At 38.1% G+C, this 27,955-nt stretch overlaps 1 long non-coding RNA gene across 1 annotated transcript; it reads right to left on the bottom strand.

Annotated features, from left to right (window-relative positions):
• Positions 1-18: 18 nt before the first annotated feature.
• LOC120854011 lies at positions 19-24,043 on the bottom strand. Its single transcript, XR_005718902.1, has 3 exons — positions 24,031-24,043; positions 18,534-18,542; positions 19-106 (listed from the first exon to the last, which is right to left on the bottom strand). It is a non-coding gene; the product is annotated as an uncharacterized LOC120854011 (long non-coding RNA).
• Between the last annotated feature and the right edge of the window lie 3,912 nt (positions 24,044-27,955).

Raw genomic sequence — 27,955 nt, 5'->3', positions numbered from 1 at the left:
TCTTTTTGTTTTCTCATAGTTAGTGTATAGGAATGCAAGGGATTTCTGTGTATTAATTTTATATCCTGCAACTTTCCTATCTTCATTGATTAGCTCAAGTAATTTTCTTGTTCACCCATAATTTTTAAACAATGGAAAATGTAGTGAGTTTTTGCTTAAAGCTGATTAACATGATTTCTCACCTCTGAAAAGACCCCTAATTAATTACTGCAACTTGGACTCGCATTATAAATTTATAAGTTTTTCTACCAATTTTTAAGACATAATTGACATAGAGTAAACAGACTGGTTCCAAATGAAAAGGAGTCCATCAAGGCTGTATATTGTCACCCTGCTTACTTAACTTATATGCAAAGTACATCATGAGAAACACTGGGCTGGAGGAGCACAAGCTGGAATCAAGATTGCTGGGAGAAATATCAATAACCTCAGATATGCAGATGACACCACCCTTATGGCAGAAAGTGAAGAAGAACTAAAGAGCCTCTTGATGAAAGTAAAAGAGGAGAGTGAAAAAGTTGGCTTAAAGCTCAACATTCAGAAAACAAAGATCATGGCATCCGGCCCCATCACTTCATGAGAAATAGATGGGAAAACAGTGGAAACAGTGTCAGACTTTATTTCCAAAATCACTGCAGATGGTGACTGTAGCCATGAAATTAAAAGATGTTTACTCCTTGGAAGAAAAGCTATGACCAACCTATATAGTATATTGAAAAGTAGAGTTATTACTTTGCCAACAAAGGTCCATCTAGTCAGAGCTATGGTTTTTCCAGTGGTCATGTATGGATGTGAGAGTTGGACTGTGAAGAAGGCTGAGCACTGAAGAATTGATGCTTTTGAACTGTGGTGTTGGAGAAGACTCTTGAGAGTCCCTTGGACTGCAAGGAGATCCAACCAGTCCATTCTGAAGGAGATCAACCCTGGGATTTCTTTGGAAAGAATGATGCTAAAACTGAAACTCCAGTACTTTGGCCACCTCATGTGAAGAGTTGACTCATTGGAAAAGACTCTGATGCTGGGAGGGATTGGGGGCAGGAGGAGAAGGGGACGACCGAGGATGAGATGGCTGGATGGCATCATCAACTCAATGGACGTGAATTTGAGTGAACTCTGGGAGTTGGTGATGGACAGGGAGGCCTGGCGTGCTGCGATTCATGGGATCGCAAAGAGTCGGACACAACTGAGTGACTGAACTGAACTAAACTGAACTGAATGGTCCATTCTGTATGTATATCACATCTTCTTTATCTATTCTTCTATTGATAGATATTTAGGTTGTTTCCATGTCTTTACTATTGTGAATAGTGCTGCAATATGAACATAGGGGTGCATATATCTTTTCTAATTAGTGTTTTGCTTTTTTGGATAAATACCCAGGAGTAAAATTGCCGAGCCATATTTTTAGCTTTCCGAGGAATATTCATTCTCTTTTCCATAGTGGCTGCACCAATTTACATTCCCACCAACATTGCACAAGGAAACCCTTTTCTCAACATTCACTACACATTTTTTTTTAATTAGAATCAGATCTGAGTAAGATAAGCATAAACGTCTGAAAAGTAAACTATTCCATCTATGATTTCTGTCCAATCAATATACTAGATTCTAGGAATCAATGAAATGCTCTCTCAAATCTGTTCCTTTCACTGAAACCACAGCACAAAATTGACAGACCATTGATGATATAATTGCCTGAGAGTTGTGGCGTGTGTCTGTGAAAGTCACTCAGTCATGTCTGACTCTTTGTAACCTCATGAGCTGTAGCCTGGCAGGCTCCTTTGTCCATGGGGATTTCCCAGGCAAGAATACCAGATTGGGTTGCCATTTCCTTTTCCAGGGGATCGTCCCAACCCAGGGATTGAACCCAGGTCTCCTGCATTGCAGGCAGATTCTTTACAATCTGAGTCATCGGGAAAGCCCAAGAATACTGGAGTGAGTATCCTATCCCTTTTCCGGGATATCTTGCCAACCCAGGAATTGAACCAGGGTCTTCTGAATTGCAGGTAGATTATTTACCAACTGAGATACCAGGGAAGCCTGAGAGTTGTTGTAGTGAATTGTAAATACTCTACTAAAAGGCATATATATCTAAGTTGACTATAGAATATCACCAAATTCTGAGCACTTTTTTTAGCTATCCAAAAAATTGAGCCTGCTGCTGCTAAGTCGCTTCAGTCATGTTCAACTCTGTGCGACCCCATAGACGGCAGCCCACCAGGCTCCGCTGTCAATGGGACTCTCCAGGCAAGAACACTGTAGTGGGTTGCCATTTCCTTCTCCAATGCATGAAAGTGAAAAGTGAAAGTGAAGTCGCTCAGTCGTGCCTGACTCTTCGCGACCCCATGGGCTAGCATCTTTAAATTTGGTGGACAATAAACTCAAAATATAATAAACCTTTATTTTACAATAAAAAAAAAAAACAAAATTGTAAATCAAGGATATCCCTAAGATCTATAACAAATTATTAAATCTTCTTTCATCTTGTTTCCTCATTTATAAACTGCTTAACAAAATGACCTAAAGATTGCCTTCCAGAATTGAAATTCTGTGATTAAATGGCTAACTGTAATTTGAAATAGTGTACATAGTAATACTCAGAGTTGACATCATTCTTTGGCTGCATGATAGTTTGGTTGTTTCCATTCTGAAATAAAAGAATAATGTAAAACAAATGGGCCCTTCTAATGGGGCTGAGAAATCTTATGAAAAAAATTCTTTCTGTAATCACTACATCAAACTGTCACAATACACGTTGTATAGGAAAAGTTATTTAGAGATTCTCTTAACTGATCACTTATTTCCTTTTACAGATGTAAAAAATAATTCATAATAATTATAATTCTATGTAGTGCATATTTTTTTAACCAACATTGCATATATTTTCTTCACATAAAAATTCTTGGATATTTTTATCCACATTTTACACGTGTATTTGGGAATAAAGGACCAAGATCAGCTAGTGTGTTGATAGCGAAATCAAGATTGGAAACTAGGATTCCAGATTCCTATGCTCTTCATACTGTAGCACACACCCTTTTATCATGAGCCATAGTTTGGCCTCATGTGCTACATAGATTTCACAGGCATCAAGCAATTAACCCAAATATTATTATGCTGACATTCAATCAGAAAAGTCAAAAGTTTTACAAATATTTTTATTGTTCTTAAGTCTACTATATTGTCACAAGTGAACTATAAATTTATGCTGCATTATCACCCATGGAGCTGGATGGGAAAAATATCATCACGTAGTCTCAAATTCTGAGATACCTTGCATTCATCTTTGCCATCTTGCTTACCTTTGATAATAACTGGACTCCTTTCAATCTTAATCTTCCCATCACCCATTTGATTAAAAGTGAAAATAAGAATCATGAAGATGGTCAATTCTTACTAAAAGGCATAAGCCCAGATGACATTTCCCATTAATGCTAAGATCATCAAATTAAGATTATTTTCTTGTTAAAAAGATTTATCTTTCATTTAATTATCTGATAAATATTGTTAAATTAAGGAGGCCATTACATTGGGGCAGTTCTAATTAACTTTAATGGCCAAATAAGCAAAATAAAGTCTTAATCCTGTAAATGCCTCGGGTTTAGAAATCAAAACCTAAGGATAACCAATCACAAAGAGCCAATTAAGGTTTTCCAACTAAGACAAACACTTAAGCCATAGCCTAATTGAAGCTTCAGATAATTTCATTGCTTTGCTTATACTTTTTCTCTACAGAAGTCCCTCCCTGAGCTACTATGGGTATAACCTTCCTAACCACTTTTTCAATGTTGCCCACTTTGAATCAATTTTTGCCCAAATAAACTCTTAAAATTTTCAATATGCCTCAGTTCACCTTTTAACAGTTTGAACATTCATGTTACTATCATATACTCAGTAGGTACATAGTGAGTCAAGACAATGAGCAAGAGTGGGAGAAAATGGATCTGTGTAACAATTTTATGTATCTACAGTAAATCATCATTCTTATAATTCATCTCTTTACCAACCACAGTCCAGTTTCCCAGAACGTTCTCTGTGGCTTTGTATCTAGGTTCCCCTCATCATAAAATATATAAGTTAACAAAGTTTCATTGCCTCTGGATGGTTTTGATTGAGTCCCATATGTATCCTCAATCTATCACAACAGGAAAATGCAATGCAGTGATTTTGAGAGGTTGGATCTTATGCCTCACTCCTGACCATGCTGGAGTCCCACCAGTCTTAAGGACTGAAGACAGAGATTCCAAAAAATAAAAAAGAAAGAAAGAAAGCCAGAGTGAGCAACAACAAAGGCCCACCACAACCAAAAATAAAATAAATTTAAAGAAAAAAAAAAAAGAATCGGTACTGTTGGCAATCATCAAGTTTCTATTACTATAGCATTTCCTCAGCTTTTCTTTACCTTCTCCCAAATTTTATACAAACATTCTAAACTGTTTAAAAAATGTTTAAAATGTTTTTTTAAAAATTTCTAATCATCTTGTAATTTCTATTCAAATACAAATCCTGAGACTCATTTTCTAACCATATCCATCAGAATTCTTCCCTCCCTTAACTGTTTGTCCTTTTATTAGTAAGGTATTTAATTGAACAATGCATATGTTGTTTATTTAACTTCTGCCAGCTTCCATGACCCATATTTCAAGTTGCTGTTGTTTAGTCCCTAAGTCATGTCCAACTCTTTGCAACCCCATGGACTGCAGCATGCCAGGCTTCCTTGTCCTTCACAATCTCCCAGAGTTTGCTCAAACTCATGTTCATTGAGTTGGTGATACTATCCAACCATCTCTAAAACTACATTATCTTATTTCCAGTATTTCTAGTGCCTCCGATACTGGTTCACACATCTTAATAGGCACTTGCTAAAATGAAGGCTCCTAAGATGCATCAATAAATATATCCAGGGAATATTTTTTTAACCAAGCACATCCTATGTGAGACATGGTGGGAAAAAAAAATCACACATTAAAATGTGAAAGGAAATTTCAGTCAGTATTAATAAAATTTCAAGAATAAGACCCACTGAAATTAGAACACTTAGATACAGCAGTGTCAAAAGAGGAGAGACTACAGTTCAGGTAACTGTCCCAGGGCTATTGCAGAGTTCTGCCCAACTCCAGCTGATATGACAGTTTCAGAGGTGCTTTGAATGGCAGAGCCTGGATTTATGTGGTATAAAACATATATAGATAATGACCTTGCTCAAAGAGATCTCATGAATATGAATTTAACTTCATTAACAGTAGTTGTCCAATTTATTTTTTCATCTTTCAAGGACCCACTTGAGAGATAAACTCATTTACACAGCTTGCATGGATTCATGAGTATAGACAGCTCAACACCAACTGCTTTGAACATTGGTTCTCAGCCTAGTATATATGGTTCCCGCACACTGAATAGAAGGTGGGTGGTGCTTACTGACATCAGAGTAGAGGCAAAGGATGGTGCCAAATATCCTACAATGCACAAGACAGCACTCCACAATAAAGATTTATCCAGCCATAAAGACAAAAATGTCAGCAGTGCACAGGCTGAAAAACTCTGCTTTAGAGATAAAATTACTTACAGCTTTTGCCTTCTACAGACTCCTATTTCTGGAAAACAGTGGAAATAATTCTAACACATCCTGATAATGGATATAGACTCACAGAGTCCTTTAAGCCAACCACCTAATACAAAGATGAGCACAATAAAGGACAGTAAAGGACCTAACAGAAGCAGAAGATATTAAAAGGTGGCAAGAATGCAAAGAAGAACTATACAAAAAAGATCTTCACAACCCAGATTATCATGACGGTGTGATCACTCACCTAGAACCAGACATCGTGGAATGTGAAGTCAAGTGGGCCTTAGGACGCATCACTCTGATCAAAGCTAATGGAGGTGATGGAATTCCAGTTGAGCTATTTCAAATCCTAAAACATGATGCTATGAAAGCACTGCACTCAATATGCCTGCAAATCTGGAAAGCTCAGCAGTGGCCACAGGACTGGAAAAGATCAGTTTTCATTCCAGTCTCAAAGAAAGGTAATGCCAAACTACTGCACAGTTGCACTCATCTCACACACTAGTAAAGTAATGCTCAAAATTCTCCAAGCCAGGCTTCAGCAGTGTGTGAAACATGGACTTCCAGATGTTCAACCTGGATTTAGAAAAAGCAGAGGAATCAGAGATCAAATTGCCAACATTTGTTGAATCATAGAAAAAACAAGAGTTCCAGAAAAACATCTATTTCTGTTTTTTGACTATGCCAAAGCCTTTGACTGTGTAGATCACAACAGACTGTGGAAAATTCTAAAAGAGATAGGAACACCAGACCACCTGACCTGCCTCCTAAGAAATCTGTATGCAGGTCAAAAGCAACAGTTAGAACTGGACATGGAACAGCAGACTGCTTCCAAATAGGGAAAGGAGTACGTCAAGGCTATATATTGTCACCTTGCTTATTTAACTTGTATGCAGAGTACATCACGAGAAATGCAGGGCTGGATGAAGCACAAGCTGGAATCAAGATTCCTGGGAGAAATATCAATAACCTCAGATATGCAGATGACACCACCCTTATGGTAGAAAGTGAAGAACTAAAGAGCTTCTTGATGAAAGTGAAAGAGGAGGGTGAAAAATTTGGCTTAACATTTAGAAAACTAAGATCATGGCATTTGGTACCATCACTTCATAATAAATAGATGGGGAAACAATAGAAACATTGAGAGACTTTATTTTGGGGAGCTCCAAAATCACTGTGGATGGTGACTGAAGCCATGAAATTAAAAGATGCTTACTCCTTGGAAGAAAAGTTATGACCAACCTAGACAGCATATTAAAAAGCAGGGACAATACTTTATCAACAAAACTTCATCTAGTCAAAGCTATGGTTTTTCCAGTTGTCATGTATGGTTGCGAGAGTTGGAATATAAGGAAAGCTGAGCGCCGAAGAATTGATGCTTTTGACCTGTGGTGTTGGATAAGACTCTTGAGAGTCCCTTGGACTGCAAGGAGATCCAATTAGTCCATCCTAAAAAAGATCAGTCCTGAATATTCTTTGGAAGGACTGATGCTGAACCTGAAACTCCAATGCTCTGGCCACCTGATGCAAAGAACCAACTCATTTGAAAAGATCATGATGCTGGGAAAGATTGAAGGTGGGAAGAAAAGAGGACAACAGAGGATGAAGATGGTTGGATGGCATCACTGACTCAATGGATGAGTTTTACTAGGCTTCAGGAGTTGATGATGGACATGGAAGCCTGGTGTGCTGCCATCCATGGGGTCTCAAAGAGTCAGACACGACTGAGCAACTGAAGTGAACTGAACTGAATCTAATACATTCTTTAATAGTTATAATATTAAGAACTCTAATTATATCTTTATATGGAAATGTGTAAAAAAAAAAAAACTATGTGATGAAATATTACATAGTCACTAAATGTGATACTTTGGGCTTCCCAGGTGATGCAGGAGTAAAGAATCCACCTGCCAGTGCAGGAGACACAAGAGATAAGGTTTTCATCCCTGGGTTGGGAAGATTTCCTGAAATAGAAAATGGCAACCCACTCCAATATTCTTGTCTGGAAAATTCCACGGATAGAGGAACCTGATGGGCTGTAATGCATGAGGTCACAAAAAGTCAGACATGACTGAGCACCTGAGCATGCACACACACACATAATGCTTTAGGAGGACTTTAAGTGGCATGTAAAAATGCCCATCGCCTGATAGTTAAAAAGAATCAGTATTTTTTATAGTACATTACAACCTTACTATATATGTTTGGTAATATGGGAATATTTATGGATAATGTATGCATATATGTATATGCATAGACATACAAATAGAAATACATGTTGAAAGTCTATTTATGATGTAATTTACAGGTAATTTTAATTTACTTCTTTATGCTTTTCAGATTTTTTAAATAACTATAATACCAGGATTTTATGAATGGAAAAATATTACTTAAAATTTTAAAAGAAACAGTTTAATGTGTGCTACTTAAATGTTCTCTGTAAAGAGATGTTTGGCAATTGTTAACACAGAAATGGCATCAGTCATGGTGAAAACAAGTCAAAGTAAAATTTTAAAAATATTTTGAAATGAATTCTTTTACTCACAAAAAAGTCAGCAGTAGCATTGAAACTGGGGAACACAAAATGCATAAATTTATGAAGAAAAAAAAATGAGACACATCTGCTTTATCCATTCCCCATCATTCTCAGGAACAGCTAAATAAGGGAAATAAGATTGTGACACAGTATTTGAGAAAATAAAACCAACAAAAAATGTTGAATATATGTAAACTTTCTGACTTTTAGGGCATCAAGATTCAACTTCTCACATAATTAGAAGTTATTTTCTTACTATGCCACATATAGCATAGCATAGAAAATAGGGTTATTTAGTACACACACACACACTCACACACAAAGACTTTTAGTTGTTCATACAAGTGGAATTAGGAAGATGCTTGATGAGACTTTAACTTCAAAGAATCATAGTCTTCAGGAAGGAGTGTTTTATCTAGTTTAATTGACATATGCTGAGTTCTACCTTGCTTTACTCTTAGACAAATATTTCTTAAATGACCCTTTCATAAAATGTAGATTTCAAAGCCTCCTCGGAAACTCAGGTTTAGAAGGCCTGGACCCGAGGCTTGGGAACGTGCATGGTCAACAAATTCGCGCAAGTGGTTCAGAATCCAGGAAACACACCTCCTAGCCCCAGCTCTCCACAGAGTTTTCTTCTTGATTCTCTTCCCTCCCTCTGCCGTCTCCAGTTTTAAGGTCCATTAGGCACTTCCCAACAATATTGCTCTTCCTCTAATGTAAGAACTCAAGCTAGTTAACTTAACTGTAGCTGGATATGGGACAGGATAAGAAGGGAGGGGAAAACCTCCTATCCTAAAGGTGGAGAAGAGAGGGAGACAAAACTACTCTGTGTTCTGTCTTGGAGTGTAGAATCTTTGTCCAGAGAAAGGTCAATCTAATCTATTGCTAGCAAATATTTTCTATCTAAACATGCTGAAAGAATCACTGGCTTCTAACCTAGGCTGAGATTATTAGGAAATCTTTCTTCTGAAGTTTTAAACATTGTAGGTATCAGGCTTTGGGAAGTGATGGACATCCCCAAAACACGTCCATCTGAAAATAATTCATTTTATTTTTAATACAAGCTACAGGAAATAAAGGTTGACGAAATTCCCAGATTTATCTTGATTTTATCGTCTTTCTCTCTCCCCCAAACACAGAGATTCTCAACTTATGAAGTATAGCCCCAGAAGAAGCAGGTGGAATGAAATGGAGTGGTTTGTAAGATTTACATAGTGAGCAAAAGAGAGTATGTGCTATAGGCTGAATATGCACTCTAAAATTCACATGTTGAAATCCTAACCTAATTGTATTAAGTAGTGGTATCAGGATGTGAGCCTTGGGAAAATGGTAGGATATGAGTGTGAAGCCCTCATGAATAGTATTAATTCCTTTATAAAAGGGAATCCAGAGAGCTCCCTTGCCCCTCCTGACATGTGAAAGTGAAAGTGAAGTCGTTCAGTCATGTCGGACTCTTTGCGACCCCATGGACTGTAGCCCACCAGGCTCCTCCATCCATGAGATTCTCCAGGCAAGAATACTGGAGTGGGTTGCCATTTCCTTCTCCAGGGGATCTTCCCAACCCAGGGATCGAACCCAGGTCTCCTGTATTGCAGGCAGACCCTTTAACCTCTCAGCCACCAGGGAAGCAGACAGCTCTCCATGAGCCAGGAAGTGGGCCCTCATCAGAACCCAACCATACTGGCAAACCTCATCTTAGACTTCCAGCCTCCAGAACAATAATAAATAGATTCCTGTTGTTTATAAGTCATCCTTCTGTGGTATTCTGTTATAGCATCCCAAATCACCTAAGACATCAAAAGAAGGTATGGTTCAACCAGTTTGAGAAACGCTCCTTCGAAGAAAACAAACTGGACTGAAAAATGGAAGTCATTAGTTAAATGACTGATCAAAAGCACCAAAACTTTCATTCAGAAGATCCCAAAGTTAAAAAACAGATTCAACTCAAATTATATTCATTTCTCCACTTCATGTCCTTATGTAAATTTGCTTCATCCTTTTTACTGTTTCATGTAAACAGAAGTGTAATTACCTTTGTAGCTGGAATAGTTTTGCATTCCTTTTAAGACTAAACAGAATAGTGAATAACTGGAAAACTTTTGAGTACACAACAAAAAAATACAAAATACACACAAATATTTAAAAAGCAAAACAAACTTAAGCAATCCCTGACTCCTATTCTCTTCCTAAAATGGATCCAAATATTTATGCCAAGCCTTGAAAATTCCCCTTTTGGAAAAAAAACACTCAAAGCCACAAACTTTCTAAAACCAGGAGCTGTCCTTGATGGCAAAACAGATGCTTTGAGAATCGGGCCTTATATGTCGCCCAAAACAGCAAACATCCTGAGTTAGAGATACTGATCTCATACTTTTGACAAGAGAAAAAAAAGTCTACCAATTTTAATCTGTAGTTATACTGGAAAACATTAGGGACAGAGTTTGAGTTGAGAATGAGAATAACATTTAGAGTTGCTTAATTACCTCTCCCCGCTTCATGGATCACAGCCTTGTCCATGGAAAAGGGACTTGCATAAGCGAGTGAAGCTGTGAGCCATGCCATGCAGGGCCACCCAAGATGGATGGGTCATAGTGAAGAGTTCTGACAAAATGTGGTCCACAGGAGGAGGGAATGCAAACCAGTATTCTTGCTGCAAAAACCCCATGGACAATATGAAAAGGCAAAAAGATATGACGTCAGATGATGAACACCCCAAGGTAAAAAGTGTCCAATATGCTATCAGGAAAGAATAGAGGGAAATTAATAAGAACTCCAGAAAGAATGAAGCAGCTGGACCAAAACAGAAACAGTAGTCACTTATGGATCTGTCTGGTGGTGAAATTAAAAAACACTCCTTGGAAGGAAAGCTATGACAAAACATAGACTGCATATTAAAAAGCAAAGATGTCACTTTGCTGACAGAAGTCCCTATAGTCAAACCTATGTTTTTTTCCTTGGGCTCCAAAATCACTTTGGATGGTGACTGCAGCTAAGAAATTAAAAGACACTTCCTCCTTGGAAAAATTTCAATGACAAACCTAGACAGTGTATTAAAAAGCAGAGACATTGCTTTGCCTGCAAAGGTCTGTATAGTCAAAGCTGTGGTTTTTCCAGCAGTCAGCATCACCTACTCAAGGGTTTTCCTGATGATTCAGTTGGTAAAGAATCCAACTATTATGAATACAGTTGCTCTGTGGCTTTGTATCTAGGTTCCACTCATCATAAAATATATAAGGTAGCAAAAGAGGAGAGACTACAGTTACCCACTCCGGTATTCCTGGGCTTCCCTTGTGGCTCAGCTGGTAAAGAATCCACCTGCAATGCAGAAGACCTGGGTTCCATCCCTGGGTTGGGAAAATCCCCTGGAGAACTGAAGTGAACATTGCTCAGCCATGCCCAACTCTTTGCAACCCCATAGACCATACAGTCCATGGAATTCTCTAGGCCAGAATACTGGAGTGGGTAGCCAGTTCTCCCACAGTGCAGGTGGATTCTTTACCAGCTGAGCCACCAGGGAAGCCCAAGAATACAGGAGTGGGTAACCTATCCCTTCTCCAGGGGATCTTCCCGGCCCAGGAATAGAACTGGGGTCTTCTGCAAGTGGATTCTTTACTAACTGAGCTATCAGGGAAGCCTGGAGAAGGGAAAGGCTACACACTCCAGTATTCTGACCTGGAGAATTCTGTGGACTGCATAGTCCTTGGGGTCGCAAAGAGTCAGCTTTCACTTTCACTTTCTCCAACTCAGTGGACATGACTTTGAGCAAACTCTTGGAGATGATGAAGGATAGGAAAGCCTGCCTTGTTGCAGTCTATAGAGTCTGAAAGAGTCGGACACAACTTGTCAACTGAGCTATAGTAACAACTGCCTCCCATTTAAATATACTGCATTATTAAGAGTTTTCCAGAGAAACACAACTAGCATGATGTGTATGTAATATAAAGAGAGATTTATCTTTAGGAGTAGGTTCACATAATTGTAGAGGATGGAGAGTCCAAAAGCTGCAGCACAGGCTGTCAGACTGGGGACCCAGAAAAAAGCTGATGTTATAGCTAAGACTGAAGAGTGTGGAGGCAGAATTTCCTCTTCCTCAAGACACCATATTTTTTCTCTTAAGGCCTTAAGCTAATTGGATGAGGCTCAGTCATATAATGGAGGGTAATCTGTTTTACTCAAAGCCTATTAAATAAATGTTAATCTCATCTGAAAAATACCTTCACAATAGCATCTAGACTGGTGTATAATCAGGTATCTGGTTACCATAGCCTAGCCAAGTTTACACACAAAATTAACCATTGTGTATACTTATAATTTGTTTAGTCGCTAAGTCATGTCTGACTCTTGCAACCCCACAGACTATAGACCACCAGGCTCCTCTGTTCATGGGATTTCCCAGGCAAGAATACCAGAGTGGGTTGCCATCTCCTCCTCCAGGGGATCTTCCCAACCCAAGGAGGGGCCTTCATCTGCTGTGCTTCCTGCATTGGTAGGTGGATCTTTACCACTGAGCCACCAGGCATTTTTTGTGATCCTAAGGATTTGACTAAAATCAGAGAAAGATAATATTTTTAATGCTCATTTAAATGCTCATGTAATTATATGCCAATAAAATGGACAACATGGAAGAAATGGACAAATTCTTAGAAAAGTACAATTTTCCAAAACTGAACCAGGAAGAAGTACATAATCTTAACAGACCCATCACGGTACAACCACGGAAATTGAAACTGTAATCAGAAATCTTCCAGCAAAAAAAGCCCAGGTCCAGATGGCTTCACAGCTGAATTCTACCAAAAACTTAGAGAAGAGTTAACACCTATCCTACTCAAACTCTTCCAGAAAATTTCAGAGGAAGGTAAACTTCCAAACTCATTCTATGAGGCCACCATCACCCTAACACCAAAACCTGACAAAGATACTACAAAAAAAGAAAACTACAGGCCAGTATCACTGATGAACATAGATGCAAAAATCCTCAACAAAATTCTAGCAATCAGAATCCAACAACACATTAAAAAGATCATACACCATGACCAAGTGGGCTTTATCCCAGGGATGCAAGGATTCTTCAATATCCACAAATCAATCAATGTAATTCACCACATTAACAAATTGAAAAATAAAAGCCATATGATTATCTCAATAGACACAGAGAAGGCCTTTGACAAGATTCAACATCCATTTATGATAAAAACTCTCCAGAAAGCAGGAATAGAAGGAACATACCTCAACATAATAAAAGCTATATATGAAAAACCCACAGCAAACATTATCCTCAATGGTGAAAAATTGAAAGCATTTCCCCTAAAGTCAGGAACAAGACAAGGGTGCCCACTTTCACCACTATTATTCAACATAGTTCTGGAAGTTTTAGCCACAGCAATCAGAGCAGAAAAAGAAATAAAAGAAATCCAAATTGGAAAAGAAGAAGTAAAACTATCACTGTTTGCAGATGACATGATCCTCTACATAGAAAACCCTAAAGACTCTACCAGAAAATTACTAGAGCTAATTAATGAATATAGTAAAGTTGCAGGATATAAAATCAACACACAGAAATCCCTTGCATTCCAGATTCCTATACACTAATAATGAGAAAGTAGAAAAAGAAATTAAGGAAACAATTCCATTCACCATTGCAACAAAAAGAATAAAATACTTAGGAATATAACTACCTAAAGAAACTAAAGACCTATATATAGAAAACTATAAAACACTGATGAAAGAAATCAAAGAGGACACTAATAGATGGAGAAATATACCATGTTCATGGATTGGAAGAATCAATATAGTGAAAATGAGTATACTACCCAAAGCAATTTACAAACTCAATGCAATCCCTATCAAGCTACCAGCGATATTTTTCACAGAACTAGAACAAATAATTTCAAGATTTGTATGGAAATACAAAAAACCTCGAATAGCCAAAGCAATCTTGAGAAAGAAGAATGGAACTGGACGAATCAACTTGCCTGACTTCAGGCTTTACTACAAAGCCACAGTCATCAAGACAGTATGGTATTGGCACAAAGACAGAAATATAGATCAATGGAACAAAATAAAAAGCCCAGAGATAAATCCACACACATATGGACACCTTATCTTTGACAAAGGAGGCAAGAATATACAATGGAGTAAAGACAATCTCTTTAACAAGTGGTGCTGGGAAAACTGGTCAACCACTTGTAAAGAATGAAACTAGATCACTTTCTAACACCACACACAAAGATAAACTCAAAATGGATTAAAGATCTAAATGTAAGACCAGAAACTATAAAACTCCTAGAGGAGAACATAGGCAAAACACTCTCCAACATAAACCACAGCAGGATCCTCTATGATCCACCTCCCATAATTCTGGAAATAAAAGCAAAAATAAACAAATGGGACCTAATTAAAATTAAAAGCTTCTGCACAACAAAGGAAAATATAAGCAAAGTGAAAAGACAGCCTTCCGAATGGGAGAAAATAATAGCAAATGAAGCAACTGACAAACAACTAATCTAAAAAATATACAAGCAACTCCTGCAGCTCAATTCCAGAAAAACAAACGACCCAATCAAAAAATGGGCCAAATAACTAAATAGACATTTCTCCAAAGAAGACATACAGATGGCTAACAAACACATGAAAAGATGCTCAACATCACTCATTATTAGAGAAATGCAAATCAAAACCACAATGAGGTACCACTTCACACCAGTCAGAATGTCTGCGATCCAAAAATCTTCAAGCAATAAATGCTGGAGAGGGTGTGGAGAGAAGGGAACCCTCCTACACCATTGGTGGGAATGCAAACTAGTACAGCCACTATGGAGAACAGTGTGGAGATTCCTTAAAAAATTGCAAATAGAACTGCTTTATGACCCAGCAATCCCACTGCTGGGCATACACACTGAGGAAACCAGAATTGAAAGAGACACATGTACCCCAGTGTTCATCACAGCACTGTTTATAATAGCCAGGACATGGAAACAACCTAGACGTCCATCAGCAGATGAATGGATAAGAAAGCTGTGGTACATTTACACAATGGAGTATTACTCAGCCATTAAAGAGAATACATTTGAATCAGTTCTGATGAGATGGATGAAACTGGAGCCGATTATACAAAGTGAAGTAAGCCAGAAAGAAAAACACCAATACAGTATACTAACACATATATATGGAATTTAGAAAGATGCCAATGATGACCCTGTATGCAGGACAGCAAAAAAGACACAGATGTGTATAGCAGACTTTTGGACTCAGAGGGAGAGGGAGAGGGTGAGATGATTTGGGAGAATGGCATTGAAACATGTATAATATCATGTAAGAATCGAATTGCCAGTCTATGTCCGATGCAGGATACAGCACGCTTGGGGCTGGTACACGGGGATGACCCAGAGAGATGTTGTGGGGAGGCGGGTGGGAGGGAGGTTCATGTTTGGGAGTGCATGTACACCCGTGGTGGATTCGTGTCAATGTATGGCAAAACCAATACAGAATTGTAAAGTAGAATAAAAAATAAAAATAAAACAGTAAAAAAATAAATAAAGTGTTTAATTAAAAAAACTATGCAAAGATGAGCACAATAATGTATAGAAATGGTATGGACCTAAGAGAAGCAGAAGAGATTAAAAAGAGGTGGCAAGAATACACAGAACTATACAAAAAAAATCTTCATGACCCAGATAATCACAATGGTGTGATCACTCACCTAGAGCCAGACCTCCTAGAATATGAAGTCAAATGGGCCTTAGGAGGTATTACTATGAACAAAGCTAGTGGAGGTGATGGAATTCCAGTTGAGCTGTTTCAAATCCTAAAAGATGATGCTGTGAAAGGGCTGCACTCAATAGACCAGGAAATTTTGAAAACTCAGCAGTGGCCACAGGACTGGAAAAGTTCAGTTTCATTCCAATCCCAAAGCAAGGCAATGCCAAAGAATGCTCAAACTACTTCACAATTGCACTCATCTCACACACTAGTAAAGTAATACTCAAATTCTCCAAGCCAGGCTTCAACAGTATGTGAACCATGAACTTCCAGATGGTTTTATAAAAGGTAGAGGAACCAGAGATCAAATTGCCAACATCTGTTGGATCATACAAAAAGAAAGAGAGTGTTTTGCCTAAGAGTTTTATAGTTTCTGGTCTTACATTTAGATTTTTAATTGTTTGGACTCTGTGGGAGAAGGTGAGGGTGGAATGATTTGAGAGAACAGCACTGAAACATGTAAATTACCATATGTGAAATAGATCACCAGTCCAGGTTCGATGCATGAGACAGGGTGCTCAGGGCTGGTGTACTGAGATGACCATGGGGGGTGGGATGGGGAGGGAGGTGGAAGGGGGTTCAGGGTGGGGGACACGTGTACACCCATGGCTGATTTATGTCAATGTATGGCAAAAACCACCACAATATTGTGAAGTAATTAGCCTCCAATTAAAATAAATATATTTTTAAAGCAAGAGAGTTCCAGAAAAACATCTATTTCTGCTTTATTGACTATGCTGAAGCCTTTGACTGTGTGAATCACAACAAACTATGGAAAATTCTTAAAGACATGGGAATTCCAGACCACCTGACCTGTCTCCTGAGAAATCTGTATTCAGGTCAAGAAGCAACAGTTAGAACTGGACATGAAACAACAGACTGGTTCCAAATAGGGAAAGGAGTACATCAAGGAAGTATACTGTCACCCTGCTATTTTACTTATATGCAAAGTACATCATTCAAAATGCCAGGCTGGATGAAGCACAAGCTGGAATCAAGACTGCAGGGAGAAATATCAATAATAACTTCAGATATGCAGATGACACTGCCCTTATTGCAGAAAGTGAAGAAGAACAAAAGAACTTCTTGATGAAAGTGAAAGAGGAGAAGAAAAAGTTGGCTTAAAACTCAACATTCAGAAAACTAAGATCATGGCATCTGGTCCCATCACTTCGTGGCAAGTCAATGGGGAAACAATGGAAACAGTGACAGACTTTATTTTCCTGGGCTCCAAAGTCACTGCAGATGGTGATTATAGCCATGAAACTAAAAGATGCTTACTCCTTGGAAGAAAAGCTGTAACCAACCTAGACAGCATATTAAAAAGCAGGGACATTACTTTATCAACAAATCTCCATCTAGTCAAAACTGTGGTTTTTCCAGTAGTCATGTATGGATATGAGAGTTGGACTATAATGAAAGCTGAGTACTGAAGAATTCATGCTTTTGAACTGTGGTGTTGGAGAAGACTCTTGAGAGTCCCTTGGACTGCAAGGAGATCCAACCAGTCCATCCCAAAAGAAATCAGTCCTGAATATTTATTGGAAGGACTGATGCTGAAACTGAAACTCCAATACTTTGGCCACCTGATGCGAAGAGCTGAGTCATTAGAAAAGACTCTGATTTGGGGAAAGATTGAAGGTGGGAGGAGAAGGGGATGACAGAGGATGAAATGGTTGGATGGCATCACCGACTCAACAGACACAACTTTGAGTAAACTCCAGGAGTTGGTGATGGACAGGGAGGCTTGGCCTGCTGTGGTCCATGGGGTAGCAAAGAATCAGACCTGACTGAGGGACTGAACTGATATCTTATAAACTTAACTCAAAATTTGGAAACAAAGTTTCATTTCAATACTAAAATATTCCCTTCACAAAATACTGATTGCAGCATCTGTGTTTGGTTCAGTTAAGTTTCAAGGTATTAACAGATCCTGCATTAAGAAAATAATTTAAAATTGTTAAAATATTAAGTGACTACTATTAAAATATTTATTTCAAGCTCAAATGCTGATCTTTGGCTGATAGTCACTAAACTTCTAAAATTGAAAATCCTCCTACTGTAAGATTATACTTAGTAGTTGCAACCTTGGCTTCACAGGGATTTACTGCAGATACTGAGGCCTGGGTCTCACCCCTAGAGCTACTGATTTAATGGGTCTTGTATCCATACTGGGGTTCAGCATTTTTTAAAGTTCCACACATGAAGCTAATGTGCAGCCAGAATTTAGAACTGCTACTCTTGCCTGGAAAATCCTATGGACAGCGGAGCCTGGTGGACTGCAGTCCATGGGGTCGCTAAGAGTCAGACACGACTGAGCGACTTCACTTTCACTTTTCACTTTCACACATTGGAGAAGGAAATGGCAACCCACTCCAGTGTTCATGCCTGGAGAATCCCAGGGACGGGGAGCCTGGTGGGCTGCCGTCCATGATGTCGCACAGAGTCGGACACGACTGAAGTGACTTAGCAGCAGCAGCAGCAACATGCATGATAATCAATCCAGCCTAAGTATGCATAACCCATTATTAATACAAGTTTATAGCAGTATCTTAGCAAAGAAAAGAGAATAGAAATCTTACTTTATTTATCAATACAAATGTATCTAGTAACAACAGAGGAAGAGCAGATGTTGTTGGAGTGCAACTGACCGAATATCTTGATGAGTACCTAGTGGAGCTGCAGCTGGAATCTAGACAATTCACATTTTCTATAAACTGCCTTGATCCAAGACCACTTTGAGTTGGATAATAAGCATAGGTGGTCACAATGCAGGAAGTTACTGATTCACTCTGACCCACTCACTGCCCAGCCTCATGCTATTTGCTGGGATCCTGAGGGAGGTTGAGGCAGGGTTGAGGAATAATGAGGCAGAGCTTTGTGGAGTACAGAACAGGACCTGGCTTGGAGGAATCCATGGAAGGGGCCAGGCTCTGCTTGGCAAGGTCAGACTTTGGGGGAGGTGAGGGCATTGGAACTGGTGCTTCCAAAGGTGCTTCCAAAGAAAGGGTGGTCTTTGGGTCAAGGAAAACATTTTGTTCAAAGATCAAAAATGGGAAAGGTCTTGTGTGTTTTGGCAAGTAATTTCAATGGCTGGAACATGAGGGTAACTTAGAGGAAGTGTGCAGGTCCTGAATCAAACGCTGAAGAGCTGAAACTCTCCTGAGGGCAATAAGGAGCCACAGAGGGCTGTGAGGAGGAGACGGTATGGCTGGATCTGAACATCAGAACTAGTGCCTAGGGCTACACTATGGAAGGAAGGGAAACAGGGGACAGGGAAGAATTTCCTCTTCCATTTACACTTTGGAGTAACTTAAAGAGCATCAGATTTTTATATGCTTGGAAGGTTTAATAGGGCTCCTGACTTTGTACATGTGTGTGTGTTGTGTGTTTTGTCACTCAGTCGTGTCCAGTTGTTTGCGACCCCATGGACTGTGACCCGCCAGGCTCCTCTATCCACGGGATTCTCTAGGCAAGAATACTGGGGTGGGTTGCCATTTCCTTCTCCAGGGGATCTTCCCCACCCAGGGATTGAACCCAGATCTCCTGCATTGCAGGCAGATGCTTTACCATCTGAGCTATGTTTTGTCTGTGTGTGTGTGTGTGTGTGTGTGTGTGTGTGTGTGTGTGTTGTATCAAACTGTTAGTCTTTAAGCACTTACACTTACTCAATTTCTTAATGTCACTTAACCTTGTTAAGTTCTTATTCCACTTCTGAGGTCCTTTTGCAATTTATACTTTTCCAAAAAAGAAAAATGTCTTCTATCTCAACTTTCATATGTATTGACATAAATCTCCTGGTGTCCGACAGCTTGAAATTTACTGTTCTATTTTTGAAACATGACATGGGATATATCAAACCCATTTCCCCTGTGCCAGCCAGCTCCCTTTAAGGCTGTGCCAACAAGGAGAGTTTCCTGGAGGGAAACTAGAAAGCTGGAGGAAACAATGGAAAAAATGTCCCTATTTTTCTTTTTCTTCCTGCTCCTATCAGTACCACTATAGCAATAGTTTTTTTTTTTTTTTTCAAGCCATAGCAATAACAGTTAGTTCCAGTTTGCATTTTCCCAAATCTCCCAAACCAGTCTTGGTGTACCCCTTGAGACGTACCAACACTGGTCTACTAGCACCCCAGCTCAGATTTCTGGATCTTCCATGATGGGTTTTCCTTCTTCAAGCTTCTACATTTTATCAACATCAGATTTTCCCTTTGTCCCTCCACCTTCAGGGTGGTAATTGTTTCCTATGTTTAATACCTCTATGATACTTCAGTGACCTGTTTTTGATTCCAGGACTCCAATGTCTAATTTACAGTTCTTTATATTAAATGTTCTCTGTTAGAATAACAGTGGTTCTGTCTCCTGATTGGAAGACTTCTCAACTTTATTACAATTCTTTTCATTTCTTCAATGTCTATAACTATATAACCATTGTCTTTCAGAGGCATTTTTCTTTTCATTTTCTTCATTTCTATTGTTATTTATTTTTAATGCTATAGCTTATTTTTATTTTTGCTTTCAAATTGTGGTGCTGTAGAAGACTCTTGAGAAACCCTTAGACTGCAAGGAGATCAGACCAGTCAGTCCTAAAGGAAATCAATCCTAAATATTCATTGAAAGGACTATTGCTAAAGCTGAAGCTCTGATACTTTGGCCACCTGATGCAAAGAGCTGACTCATTGGAAAAGACCCTGATATTGAGAAAGATTGAAAGGAAAAGAAGAGGGTGGCAGAGGATGAGATAGTTAGGTAGTATTACTGACTCATTGGACATGATCTTGAGCAAACTCTGGGAGATAATGGAGGACAGAGGAGCCTAGAGTGCTATAGTCCATGGGGTCACAAAGAGGCAGACACGACTTAGCAATTGAACAACAACAAATGTTTTATTTTATGTATATAATTTTACATGAATAACTGAAATAATATACTGCATGTGAAGCTTTGGAGTACCACCTCTTCATTTTCATTTTACTTGCCATTACTGCCTGCCCCTCTTACACTCTTTCACCCACGGCAGCCTTTCCCCATCCCCACCTTCACATGGCCCTCACATGGTCCTTCACAAAGGCAAGGACCCAAATTATCAATCTCATGTGTATCTGTAGTATTCACCATGTCCATATAATTATACATAAATATTTAGCTGATTAACTCAATTTTTTAAATCACTATATATGATTAGTTAGTTACAACTTTATCTTTAAAACATTCCTTATTCAGTGGAAACTCACTTTGCTTCTAGTTTTTTCCCACTACCCCTCTTATTCTCCTTGATAACTTCCTCATATTGAAATGCCCTTACTGGCCTCAATAACTATTCATTATACATTTGCAGGTACAGTTCTAGTTCAGTTCAGTCACTCAGTTGTATGCAACCCCATGGACTGCAGCACTCCAGGCTTCCCTGTCTATCATCAGCTGCCAGAACATGCTCAAACTCATGTCCATTGAGTCAGTGATGCCACCCAACCATCTCATCCTCTGTCATCACCTTCTCTTCCTGCCTTCAATCTTTCCCCAAATCAGGGGCTTTTCTAATGACTCACCTCTTCACATCAGGTGGCCAAAGTTGGAGCTTCAGCTTCAGCTCAGTCCTTCCAATGAATATTCAGGACTGACTTCCTTTGGGATGGACTGGTTGGATCTCCTTGCAGTCCTAGGCACTCTCAAGAGCCTTCTCCAACACCACAGTTCAAAACATCAATTCTTCAGTGCTCAGCTTTCTTTATAGTCCAACTCTCACATCCACACACGACTACTGGAACAACCATAGCTTTGACTAGATGGAGATTTCTTGACAAAGTAATGTCCCTGCTTTTTAATATGCTGTCTGGGGCTTCCTTGGTGGCTCAGATGGTAAAGCGTTTGCCTGCAGTGTGGGATACCTGGGTTTGATCCCTGGGTTGGGAAGATCCCCTGGAGAAGGAAATGGTAACCCACTCCAGTACTCTTGCCTGGAAAATTCCATGGACTGAGGAGCCTGGTAGGCTACAGTCCATGGGGTCGCAAAGAGTCGGACACGACTGAGCGACTTCACTTCACTTCACTTCACTAGGTTGGTCATAGCTTTTCTTCCAAGGAGCAAGCATCTTTTAATTTCATGGCTGCAGTCATCATCTGCAGTGATTTTAGAGCCCAAGAAAATAAAGTCTGTCATTGTTTTCATTGTTTCCCCACTTATTTGCTATGAAGTGATGGGATCAGATGCCATGGTTTTGGTGTTTGAATGCTGAATTTTAAGCCAGCTTTTTCACTCTCCTCTTTCATCAAGAGGCTCTAGTCCTTCTTCACTTTCTGCCATAAGGGTGGTGTCATCTGCATATCTGAGGTTATTGATATTTCTCCCTGAAATCTTGATTCCAGCTTGTGCTTCATCCAGCCTGGCATTTCGAATGATGTACTCTGCATATAAGTTAAATAAGCAGGGTGACAAAATACATCCTTGATATACTCCTTTCCCAATTTGGAACCAGTCTATTGCATGTCCGGTTCTAACTATTATTTCTTGACCTGCATACAGATTTCTCAGGAAGCAAGTCAAGTGGTCTGGTATTCCCATCTCTTTAAGAATTTTCCACAGTTTGTTTTGATCCACACAGTCAAAGGCTTTAGCGTAGTCAGTGAAACAGAAGTAGACTTTTTCTGGAACTCTCTTGCTTTTTCTATGATTCAGAAGATGTTGGCAATTTGATCTCTGGTTCATCTGCCTCTTCTAAATCCAGCTTGAGCATCTGGAAGTTCTCAGTTCACATACTATTGAAGCCCAGCTTAGAGAATTTTGAGCATTACTTTGCTAGCACAGCATCACTACCAACAAAGCTAGTGGAGGTGATGGAATTCCAGTGGAGCTATTTCAAATCCTAAAAGATGATGCTGTGAAAGTGCTGCACTCAATATGCCAGCAAATTTGGAAAACTCAGCCATGGCCACAGAACTGGGAAAGGTCAGTTTTCATTCCAATCCCAAAGAAAGGCAAAGCCAAAAAATGTTCAAACTACCCCACAATTGCACTCATCTCACACTGCTGGAGCTATTTATAAATACATTATTGAAACTTTCTGCCTCTGTACTAATAATGGCACTTGATCAGTAGTTTTTCTTTTTGTGTGTGTGTACTACAATTCACACATTTAACATAGTAGTGTTTGAAACTACGTTGACAGTATAAATGAATTAAGTTCCAGATTTTTCTGGGCTTGTAAATAATTTAAATAATGTTGAAATTCTTAATTTCTTGAAAGTTAATAGAACCATCTGGTCCTTATTCCATTTCCAGTGGTAAATTAAGCAATCTTTGAATCTTGTCAGCATTAATTGATGTATTCAAGATTTTCACTTTATTCCTTTGTTAGTTTATATCTTGCTAGTAAACAATTAATTTCATGCTTTTTAAATTAGTTCCCATAGATTTATATATTTTACCAACTCAAGATCCCTTTAATAACTGTGGCTGTGTACGTCGTCTGTTTCTTTCTTTTCAAATTTCCAAGAGATTTGTCTACTATATATTAACATCTTCCAAGTACAAATTTATGAATTGATTTGTTCTTTCTCCTTTATTATACTTGTCTTTTATTTCATTAACTTCTACTTTTACCTTAATTGACAGCTTCCTTCTATTCTTCTTTGGATGTGTGTGTGTGTGTGTGTGTGTGTGTGTGTGTGTGCTTCTAATAAAAGTGAGTTTCTTTGTTAGGCTTGAGTAGGAAGCATTTTTTTTTTTCTTCCTTGTTTGCTAGATCATTTATAATTTCTCAGTTAATTTCCTTTCTTATCAAAGGATTATTTAACAAAGTAATTATTAACTTTCAGGTAGTTAATATTTCAATGATGCTTTATTTATTTCTAACTTTATGTGAATATGATCAGAAAATTGCTTAGTAAGACTTTCCATACTTTCAAATACACTTCTGTAGACAATGTATGATTAATTTTAATCAATTGACAAAAAAAAAATGAAAAAAGTCATAATATCTAGGGATATAGGGATCTTATATAATCACTAAATCAAGTTTTAAAGATAATTTAATTAATTTCCTTTCTAATTTTTGTCTACTAGTCATGTCCAATTCTCAAAAAGACTGAAATAAAATTCTTCTAATAGAATTATGTTTTCTAAACTTATCAGCGTATCCCTATATATATTGTTTTTTATATTTAGCTACTGTTTAGGGTTTTTCTAGCTTTATTGTTACATTTATTATAAACTACATCTTTCATTATGGTAAAATGTCCATCTTTAGTCTTATTTTTGCTGTTATTTGAGCCAATCTATCTTCCAGTGAGTGAACTCCATTCATATATAGCATAGTGACTAATATGTGTATTTATTTCTTCCATCAAACTTTATTTCCTGTTTTTTACTGTGTTTGTGTTTTCCTTTTCCTTAATTTTGCTGATTTATCTAATTATTTCATTTTGTGACTTATCTAATTTCATTTTGTTTTGTTCTTTTTAAATGCAATTTAAATAGATTACTATACTTTTATCAGTTCCTCTCATTTCTTTCTCCTAGCAACATAATTAGAAGCATATTTTTGTACTACTACTTGAAAGCAAAAACAACAACAACAACAACTATTTTCTCCACTAACAAACTCTTTTTTCTCTATAACTTCCTACTTGCTACACCTCAATGAGATGAAACTCTTAGAAAACCTTTTTTAAACCTTTCATTACTATTTTTCCTGTAATAGTATAGCATTCCTTGCAACTGTCCCCTCCATTTTAAGGATCTTTATTTGACTGTATATCGTGTGTGTTATGTCTGACTCTTTGCCACCCCATGGACTGTAGCCAGCCAGTCTCTTCTGTCCATGGAATTCTCCAGGCAAGAATGCTGGAATGGGTTGCCATTCCTTCTCCAGGGGATTTTCCCAACCCAGGGATTGAAGCCAGGTGTCCTGCATTGCAGGCAGATTGTTTACCATCTGAGACACCAGGGAAGCCCTGACCTTATATTATTCATTCCCAATACATAACATTCAGTGTAACTTTATGCATATATATTCTTTTAAGTTCATTATCTAATGCTTATTTCCTCTGCTCATCCCCTTCAACCATGACAGGAAGATGTTTTGATTCATTTGTTTTTTAATTAAAGCTATTTTCTTGGCAGGTTGCTTCACATGATTTATATGGATGATGCACAGTCTGAATATTTTTATAGTCTCAAATTCTTTTTTTTTAAGTTTTATTGGAATATCATTGACATACAATACCATGTAAGTTTAAGGCATTAAGTACAATTATTCAGCATATATATATTGCAAAATGATTGCCACAGTAAGTTGACATGCATCACCTCATAGCTGTACACCAAAAAATTTCCTTGGGATGTGGACTTTTAGAATTTATTCTCTAAGAAACTTTCAAATATACTATACAGCAGTGTTAACTACTGTCACCCTGCTGTACATTGCATCCTCAGTACTTATCTTTTGACCACTATTTTCCCCACCCCTCACCTCCTGCCTCTGGCAATCACAAATCTGATCACTTTTTCTCTAAGTTTGTATTTTTTAAGATTCTATAATATTGTTATTTATAGTAGGAAATATATATTTAGTATCTGGTCTTTAACCTTGTTTCTGGCATCTGGCTCTTAAAACCCTTGGTGTTTCCTAAGTGATGAGAGCAACAAAGATGTCTTTTGTTATGTGAATGAGATGGCTTTGGATGGGGGAAGATGGAGTAGTCTTGAAGAAGTGAGCCTTTCACCTGTGGGATATAATGCTACCTCCATAATCCAGTTGAATTCTCAGACACCCTACTGGTATGTAAGAATTCCTTGTTGGTAGCATGGGAAACCACACACACACACATTGGAATTGGGTCCAAGACACCAACAGAGATTCCATGTACAAGCAATATCATACAGCATTTGTTTTTCTCTGTCCAATTAATTTCACTTGGCCTAAAGCCCTCAAGTTCCATCCATGCTGTTAAAAATGGCAAGATTTTTTTTTTATGACTGAACAGTATTACATTGTATGTATGTGTATGTATATGCCATTTTACTGAATTCATTGATTAGATCTAACAAGTTTTGCTTTGGGAATCCATGTTGGTTTTAGCCCAAGACTTAGGCTGGCTCTGCCTTTCAGACCTCCCATGGCCCAAAGCTCACAGGCAGTCCAGCTGCTAGCCATCTCCAGATGTTCTGAAGGAGCAGATATATTAACCTTCAGGGTAGAAGAAACATGCGAAACACTCATATGGAGTCACTCTTTCTACTCATTGAATCTCTTTCTAAATTGCTTTTGTTAGGTTAACTAATGATTCATCTATTTTTTTTTGTTTTTCAAATAAACAGTTCTTGATTATATTTATTATTTGTGTTTTTTTCCTTCTAATTTCTCCATTTATCTTTAATGGTTCTCTCTTTCTGTTCTCCTTGGTTTTTTTTTTTTTTTTTTTTTTTTGTCTTTTAAAATATTCTTCAATTGAATGATTCATTTTTTCTTGTTTATGATGCAATTATGATGTTATGATTTGGGGAGAGAGACAAACTTCAATCTCTCTAACTAGCTTAATTTAGTTGATAATAATACATGATTTTTCTTAATTTTTAAGTTTTAGATATTTTTGTCACTTTGGTAGAATGTTTTTATTATCTATTTTCTGGACTTTCTCTAAGTCGAGTATTAATTTTAACATTTCTGTAATGAGGTCAACAAATTGTGCTTTACTGTAACTAATTTACCCATTCTATTAAGATTTGTATCGTGGCCCAAATTTGATCAAATATTGGTATATCTTATGGATATTAGAGGAATCCTACATCAGGCAGAAATGGGTTGTCACTAATACCCTGCCATGCTCAGTTATTGCCTTGAAGCAATCTGGGGAAAGCTTGGTCTCAGATTCACCGGAGTGGTAGTTCAAAAGTGTCAAGTCAATTATGCTCCCATGGAAGTTTCTCACATAGGAGAGCTTAACGGTACATTTCTATGACTACCATACACATCCAAAGCTTAATTGAAATATATATATATATATATATATATATATATATATATAGTTTCTGGAAACCCACTTTAATATAAATTTATTTATTTTAATTGGAGACTAATTACTTTACAATATTGTATTGGTTTTGCCATACATAAACATGAATCTGCCACTGGTGTACATGTGTTCCCCATCCTGAACCCCCCCTCCCACCTCCCTCCCCATACCATCCCTCTGGGTCATCCTAATGCACCAGCCTTGAGCATCCTATATCATGCATCAAACCTGGACTGGCAATTCATTTCACATATGATATTATACATGTTTCAATGCTATACTTCGAAATCATCCCACCCTTGCTCTCTCCCACAGAGTCCAAAAGACTATTCTATACATCTGTGTCTCTTTTGCTGTCTCGCACACAGGGTTATCATTACCATCTTTCAATATTCCATATATATGCATTAGTCTACTGTATTGATGTTTTTCCTTTCTGGCTTATTTCACTCTGTATAATAGGGTCCAGTTTCATCCACCTCATTAGAACTGATTCAAATGCATTCTTTTTAATGGCTGAGTAATACTCCATTGTGTATATGTACCACTGCTTTCTTATCCATTCGTCTGCTGATGGACTTCTAGGTGGCTTCCATGTCCTGGCTATTATAAACAGTGCTGCGATGAACATTGGGGTACATGTGTCTCTTTCAATTCTGGTTTCCTCGGTGTGTATGCCCAGCAGTGGGATTGCTGGGTCATATGGCAGTTCTATTTTCAGTTTTTTAAGGAATCTCCACACTGTTCTCCATAGTGGCTGTACTCGTTTGCATTCCCACCAACAGTTTAAGAGGGTTCCCTTCTCTCCACACCCTCTCCAGCATTTATTGCTTGTAGACTTTTGGATAGCAGCTAATCTAACTGGCGTGAAATGGTACCTCATTGTGGTTTTGATTTGCATTTCTCTAACAATGAGTAATGTTGAACATCTTTTCATGTGTTTGTTAGCCATCTGTATGTCTTCTTTGGAGAAATGTCTGTTTAGTTCTTTGGCCCATTTTTTGATTGGGTCGTTTATTTTTCTGGAATTGAGCTGCATGAGCTGCTTGTATATTTTTGAGATTAATTCTTTGTCAGTTG

The sequence above is a fragment of the Oryx dammah genome, unplaced genomic scaffold (genome assembly GCF_014754425.2).
Source record: "Oryx dammah isolate SB20612 unplaced genomic scaffold, SCBI_Odam_1.1 HiC_scaffold_27, whole genome shotgun sequence".
NCBI lineage: Eukaryota > Metazoa > Chordata > Mammalia > Artiodactyla > Bovidae > Oryx > Oryx dammah.
Note: the sequence above shows the minus strand (reverse complement) of the source record. Positions and strands in the feature narration are given on the sequence as shown.